The following is an 8,077-nucleotide window of genomic DNA, read 5'->3' on the forward strand; positions in this document are numbered from 1 at the left end:
AATAAAATTGTAAATATATATTTTATATAAATATATATTATTATATTCCACATGTAAAAACTGTGTGTGTATAAAACCACCCTCACAGACACAGACAACAGATTGGTGTTTGCCTGAGGTGGGGGATGGTAGGTGGGAGATATGGGTGAATTACTTTTAGTTTTGTTTTTAGCTTGAATACATTACATTTATTTTAAAAATAAAACATAAAACAAAAGGTTGTCATGGCTTCATATTTTATCATCAGCTAAAACCAATTTTAAATAGCATCTTGAAAATATATCCAGATGGTTTTAGCAAATGTATATTGACCTTTATAAAATTGTTTTGGTACAGAGATTGATTTCTTTTTTAATCACATATTTCTTCTCCACTTTAAGACCTGCTGATTGTGCTCACTTTGGCAGCACATGTACTAAAATTGGAATGATACAGAGAAGATTAGCATGGCCCCCGTGCAAAGATGACATGCAAATCCATGAACCATTCCATATTAAAAAAAAAAATTTCCTGCTGGCTTTAGAGTTCTGAGCAGGACTGGTCCTGTGAAGCTCCTGTCTGCCAGCTCTGTTCCTAACCATCTTGTCTTGAACAGGAGACTTTTGGAACATGTAAACGAATGATGAAGTACAAACAGATTTCTCTGTCTCTCTTTTCTTTTTCAATCTCTCTTTCTCTCTCACCTTAGCTCCTAAATAATAGATCTAATGCTGGGTATAAGTAGTTACACAAGAAATATTCATTTCTTAATCTTTTCTAGTAAATCATTTCTAATGTAGAAGTAGACAGTGTATTTCCTTCCCACTAAACTAGTCTACTCCAGTACTCTTGCCTGGAACATCCAATGGACGGAGGAGCCTGGAAGGCTGCAGTCCATGGGGTCGTGAAGAGTCAGACACGACTGAGCAACTTCACTTTCCCTTTTCCCTTTCGTGCATTGGAGAAGGAAATGGCAACCCACTCCAGTGTTCTTGCCTGGAGAATCCCAGAGATGGGGGAGCCTGGTGGGCTGCCGTCTCTGGGGTCGCACAGAGTCTGACACGACTGAAGCGACTTAGCAGCAGCAAACTAGTCCTATCCCTGGAAACTCATTCTGTCATTTACATGCTAAACAATCATTGATGGAACATCTGCAGGGCAGTAAGCATTGTTCTAGAGCTAGGCGGTACAGACATGAATAATCCTCTGTACTTGTGGAACTCATAGTTAATGAGGGATATGGACAGGAAATTGGGAATCCTAATTCAGTATAGTAAATATATGCCTCTGCCTGCACAGGGTGCTTTATGAGCACAGGAAAGAGCCCTGTAATTTAGTGGAAGGAGGGAAGGGATTAGAAAAGAAGGAGGTCATGATTCAGCTGAATTTTTAAAGGATGAGGGAGATTTAGTTATGGTGGAGAAAACTGGACAAGGTGTTTTAGATCAATAGAAGAATGTCAGCAAATGAATGGTGGCAATGGGGAGGGTCACTTTTAAGGCTGAAGCATTGGCAGAGCATGGGGATTGGGGAAGATCAGAAAGAAGCCATAGCTTGGCTTTTCATGTCAAATGTTCATTGCAGCACTGCTTACAACAGAAAGGACATGGAAGCAACTCAGATGGCCATCAACAGATGAATGGATAAGGAAGTTGTGGTACATATACACAATGGAATATTACTCAGCTATAGAAAGGAACACATCTGAGTCAGTTCTAAGGAGGTGGATGAACCTGGAGCCTATTACACAGTGAAGTAAGTCAGAAAGAGAGAGACAAATACCATATATTAATACATATATATGGAATCTAGAAACATGGTACTGATGATCCTATGTGTAAGGTGGCAAAGGAGACACAGACATAAAGAACAGACTTTTGGACTCAGTGGGAGGAGAGGGAGGGATGACTTGAGAGACTAGCACTGAAACATATGCATGACCATATGTAAAACAGATAGCCAGTGGGAGTTTGATGTATGAAGCAGGGCACCCAAAGCCAGTGATTCTGTGACAACCTGGAGGGAGAGGGTGGGGAGGGAGGTGGGAAAGGGGTTCAGGATGGATGGAACACATATATACCTATGGCCAATTCATCTGGATGTATTGGCAAAACCCATCACAGTGTTGTATTTATCCTCTAATTTAAATAAATAAAAGGATGCAATAAACATTGGTTGATTTTTTGAATGGAAAAAAAAAAGAGTAAAGACTTTAATCCAAAAGCTGGAGGGACTTTAACCCAAACTATTGGACAGTGAAGCATTTAAAAGTGAGTGAGTGGAGAGAGGTACTTGCATTTTGGAAAGTCACTCTGGTAAGGTGGAGGAGTGTGTTTGGTTTGGGGTGAGAGGAAGCTCTTCCTTTGAGAAGACTGGTCAGGAGACGTGTAGTAACTCAGCTGAGATAGGAACAGTTTTTGAGCCCAGACATTAACCATGCATTGTCAGTTATATTAGATGTAAGAGACAGATGTAAGAGTTACACAGGAGAAAGATTCTTTCATGCTTGGAAGCTGATGATACCGTGAGGAGAGAATCTGAGAGATGCTAAAGTCAAGCATCATCTCTAGATTTCTGATTTGGGTAAACGGTGGTGATCTTTACTAATATTAGCATATGGAAGAAGAGGACTTGGGTACAGTGATGAATATGTTGAATTTGAATGTCTGTGGAGTAAAACTGGAGATATCCAGGAGGCAATGTATGTGGAGCTCAGAAGAGTCATGTGAGATGGATAAAGATGGGAACCTCCTCGGAGAGGAGCTTACGCACAGCCCTGAGTGTGGTTGAGACACTCAGAAAGAGTAGAGGAAACTCAAGGTTAGTAACAACATGGATATGGACATTATGTTACCTGTTATGTGATATTGTCCTGGTGGCTTCCCTGGTGGCTCAGATAGTAAAGAATCTGCCTGCACTGTGGGAGACCTGGGTTTGATCCCTGGGTTGGGAAATTCCCCTGGAGCAGAGCATGGCAAACCACTCCAGTATTCTTCCCTGGAGAATCCCATGGACAGAGGAGCCTGGCGGGCTGAAGTCCATGGGGTTGCAAAGAGTCAGATACAACTGAGCAACTAAGCATAGAATAACATATGTGATAACTGATTAGGAATGGAGCCCCGGTAGCTAGTGTGAATATTTTAGTCCCTGAGAATAATGAAGAAATTTCGAACTGATATTTAACTCTCTTCTTGTTTACCATGCTATGTTCCTTTACTCTGTTTTGTGTTATCCTTTGCAATGTTGTGACCAGCTGATCCGTACTTTCCTGGTTATATTATTATATTAATATATATGGTTATATTATACATAACATATTTAATATAATATATAAATTTAATATATAATATGTAATTATATATTTAATATATATAATATATACTTATATATATTTAATATATATATGGTTATATTATCCAGTACACATATTACTGGATTAACTAGGTAGTTTCCCTTCACTCTTAACCAACACTTACTTTGAAAATTTACTTTTTTATTATTATTTTTCTCATTTTATTTCCATCATCTGATGTGTATTTTTTTTCTACCCCTAATTAAAATGTGAGCGTTTCACTTGTAGGCTTGCATGACTTAGGTCGCTCCAGTCATGTCCAACTCTGTGCGACCCCATGGACTGCAGCCTGCCAGGCTCCTCTGTCTGTGGGATTCTCCAGGCAAGAATACTGGAGTAGGCTGTCATGCCCTCCTCCAGGGGATCTTCCTGACCTGGGGATCCAACTAGCATACCTTATCTATCTGTGTTAGCAGGCAGATGCTTTAACTAGCACCACCTCAGGGCTGAGCAGCTGAGTGCACAGAGTTTCAGGGAGCATCAAGATGATAGTGTATGCTCAGACTCACCCCTCTGGTTTTTGGCCCTCCAGATTATGCTGGGTGGCTCTCTTCCATCCTTGGCTACATTACCACTTCTTAATGTTGTCCTTTTATTCTAAAAGGACTCCAAGTCAACTCAGCATAATTGGAAGAGCATCTACTGTATATAAGACACTGTGCTAAGTGCCAGAGATAATATCCAGAAAGAGTTGCTGTCTCTGTTTTAGAGGGGCTTATAATTTCATGAAAGATATTTGCATAAATGATGAAAGAGCATTTTAAGTCTTTTCTTTCTTTGCCTTTTTCATGAAGTGAAGTGAAGTCGCTCAGTTGTGTCCAACTCTTTGTGACTCCATGGACTGAAACCTACCAGGCTCCTCCATCTGTCCACAGGATTTTTCAGGCAAGAGTACTAGAGTGGGTTGCCATTTCCTCCAGGGACATCTTCCTGACCCAGGGATCAAACCCAGGTCTCCCTCATTGTAGGCAGAGCTTTTACCATCTGAGCCACCAGGGAAGTCCTTACTAAGGACCAATTCAATTTCACCTACAGGAGAGAACTAGTTCATTTCACAGTTTTGTTGGGTGCGGTGGCGGTGGGTGAGGGGAGCGGGAAACCTTTCCTGGTAACCCTTTCTAAAATAGCAGCCTCCCAGTCATATATGGATGTGAGAGTTGGACTGTGAAGAAAGCTAAGCGCCAAAGAATTAATGCTTTTCAACTGTGGTGTTGGAGAATACTCTTGAGAGTCCCTTGGACTGCAAGGAGATCCAACCAGTCCATTCTAAAGGAGATCAGCCCTGGGTGTTCTTTGGAAGGAATGATGCTAAAGCTGAAACTCCAGTACTTTGGCCACCTCGTGTGAAGAGTTGACTCATTGGAAAAGACTCTGATGCTGGGAAAGATTGAGGGCAGGAGAAGAAGGGGATGACAGAGGATGAGACGGCTGGATGGAATCACTGACTCAATGGACATGAATTTGAGTGAACCACGGGAGTTGGTGATAGACAGGGAGGCCTGGCGTTTTGCAATTCATGGGGTCGCAAAGGGTCGGACACGACTGAGCGACTGAACTGAACTGAACTGAACTCAGACACACTCTGTCTCCTTTCCCTGCTAAAGGTCTTTTTTGTGTGTTTATCATTATTTAACATGGTATGTGTGTGTAGCTGCTCAGTCCTATCTGACTCTGTGTGACCACATGGACTATAGCCCACCAGGCTCCCCTGTCCAGGGAATTTCCCAGGCAAGAATACTGGAGTGGGTTGCCATTTCCTCCTCCAGGGGGTCTTCCCAACCCTGGGACTGAATGTATCTTCCTTGTCTCCTGCATTGGCAAGTGGATTGCATTCTTTACCACTGAGCCACCTGGAAAGTCCATTAACACTGTCTATATTTTACTTGTTTTTCTTATGTGTTACCTGTCTTCTATGCCATGAAGACAGGGATTTTCGCTAGCTTTATTCATTGCTGAATCCATAGTGCCTTGGCAAATATTTGTTGAATGACTGAATGAATAATTAAGTGCATGCACTTATTCTTTCAACAAATACCTACTGTGTGCCATGCACTTGGAAGGAAATGGTAAATGAAACTTCCATGATCCTACCCTCATGTAGTTTACATTTGGTGAGAGGATTGACATTAATTAAATAGTCACATAAATATGCAATTATAAAATTAATCCATATATCCTACCCTCATGTGATCAAGAAATACTAACATCAAATTTTACACTATAAATCCTCAATTTTTAAAATATTTTCTAAATATTTCTAAATAAATCTGCAAAGTAGATTTAACATAAACATATTCGTAAAGAGAGTAAAATGGAACATTTCCTGGCAAATAGACATGTTTAAGAGTTAATATAACACTATACTGCCCTCTTCCAGTCCATCTAGTATTTAGAAAATTAATTTGACAAAGGAAATTAATATCTTATACATATAATGACATTTTCTTACCTGTTTAGAATATTTATCCAGTGGGATACCACTCAGATGAAAGTGCTTTAAATGTGTGTGACTGCAGTTATATTCTGGATTAATTCATTTTCAGAAGAGCCTCTTGTTTCAACAAATGAAGTTTGGAAACTTTTAGTGCTATAGCCAAGATATCAGATTTTTCAACTCTAGTTGTGGAATATTCTTAACCCATTGAGTTTTATTGACTGTTAAAATAAAATACAACCCAATTTGAACTTTCAGTTTCAAAATATGCGTGTTTTGTTCATGCAATCTTTTGACGTTTTAGCTTGTTATTTTAAAGGTTAATATCACTTCTTTGACTTGAGATAGAAGTCTTAAGAGCAGATATAGTAACACTGGTTTTTGTGGATTATTTAAGAAGGATGTTAATCAGAAACTGCTCAAGTTCCTCTTAAGTTAACTTACTAAAACATATAAATTATATTTGTTTGAAATTTCATCCATGATTAACCTCAAGACTGTAATGATACTTCTTGTAGTTCAATTCTTGTAAGAAGCAGTCTTCTGCGAAATAGTTGGTAAATAAAGTTATCCTATTTATTGACAGTCATAACTAAAGTATCACTGTCTGTTGCCCCTCCTCCCCGCAAATTTTAGGATCACAGAATTAACATAGCACATTAAAAAAAAAAAAATCCAAAAACCTACCAGCTGCAGTCTTTTAAAGTCTGGTATCATTTTGTTAGCACAATGCCTGCCTACGTGAGCAAAAACATGGGAACTGCAGCCCAACGCAGTTGACAAGATTTTTTATTTTCATGATTACTTCTCTGCTTTTTTTTTTTTTTATTTTGCCTGCAGGCAAAGGTTGGCATACATGTCAAGAGAATGTTCTCCAGCTGGGGCCTGCAGTACAGAGAATTGTATATACCAGGGGGCTCCTGGGACTCTAGGCAGATTATTATGGTAATATTGGAGGCTGTTGTCCTCTCTTCCCACAGCTGGGCCGCCTCTCTCATTGTAAGTATTGAAGCAATATGTTTTGCAAATTATACGTTGGGAACAACAGGGACCCAGTAAAGTGAGGAAAAAGAGAAACATTGCAAAATGTTGCCTTTAATATTATATTTTTTCTTGTTCATCAAGCAAAATAAATGAAAGCTTTAATTTTTTTTAATTAAATGAGGATTGTATATGGAAAAAACAGAGCTCTGAGAGGAGAAACTTAATATGGATTTTATTGAGTGAGAGTTTTAAGAAAGTATCGTTGCAGAGAAATTAGACAGTAGCCTGATTCAAGAGAAACATGGTAAGATGACATAATAGCCTTTATTATGGATTTCAGAAATCCTTTTGAGTCCAATGAAGCTGGGCTAGCAAAAACTGCACAGAAAATATCATTTTAATTAGTGCTAATGTGATCTCGTCATGGTCCAGCTGTTTCACGCAGGAGGAAAATGCGTGTTACTTTATTAGTAATGCATCTTAGAAAAAAATGTCACTTCTGATTTTAAGCATTTGTTATTAAAGTACATTTTAATACAATAGTAGAGCAACATGATTGATTTGGCAAAATGAGGCATTAGTGAAATTCAGGCAAAAGGGCTTAAAAGCCTTCTTAATTGAGGAAGAAATGTTTTCCTTCTGTCTGGCCTTCCTTTCTGGAAACATTAATAACAAAACAAGAGTCATTTCTCTATGGCGGATTTTGAAGACATACCATGTAAGAGAGAGTTAAAATGTCAGTAATTCACAAATGAGCACTTTTTCCCTTCTGGAGCACAAAGTTACCCCTCAATTTAAAGTTGTAGGCTAATTTTAACAAATGCTCTGCTGATCCAGTTTTCAATAATGAATTTAAATTTATTCATCAGCAAACATTTTCACATCTCTTTCCATAGAGAATGCTCAACTTATTCTTTTGGGTCCAGTTTTCATTATTCCAGCAAGTCTTAACCCAACTCCTTCATCCAGACATCAAATTCTGCATCCTTTGAAATGAGAAAAATCCCCTGATTTAAAAACTTAGGAGTATGGTTCAAATCTTTCCCTTAAACTCTTATTTGGTTGAGCACGACTGAGCCTTCTCACAGAAGACAATAATATTAAGCACAGTATTTTTATTTGTAATATGTCTTCTATTTCTTTGCTATAGACCTGTAAAACAGCTCACTATGTGAAATCTTGTGCCACACTAATATATTTATCCAACCTCTTTATTTGATATCATGCCAACGTATTCTAGTTTGCTATTGATAGGGGTGTTCGGATATAATTTACTACACTCAGCTAGAAATTCATTTAAGAGGAATTGAGTAAATCAAAGGCTGGTA

The 8,077-nt window shown here is 38.7% G+C and overlaps 1 non-coding gene across 1 annotated transcript; it reads left to right on the forward strand.

The window, feature by feature from the left end:
- The first annotated feature begins 391 nt into the window (after positions 1-391).
- On the forward strand, positions 392-498 carry LOC138990292 (U6 spliceosomal RNA). The gene has a single exon (XR_011466408.1). It is a non-coding gene; the product is annotated as a U6 spliceosomal RNA (small nuclear RNA).
- The last annotated feature ends 7,579 nt before the right edge of the window (positions 499-8,077 follow it).

This window comes from Bos mutus, chromosome 12 (genome assembly GCF_027580195.1).
Source record: "Bos mutus isolate GX-2022 chromosome 12, NWIPB_WYAK_1.1, whole genome shotgun sequence".
NCBI classification, from domain to species: Eukaryota; Metazoa; Chordata; class Mammalia; order Artiodactyla; family Bovidae; genus Bos; species Bos mutus.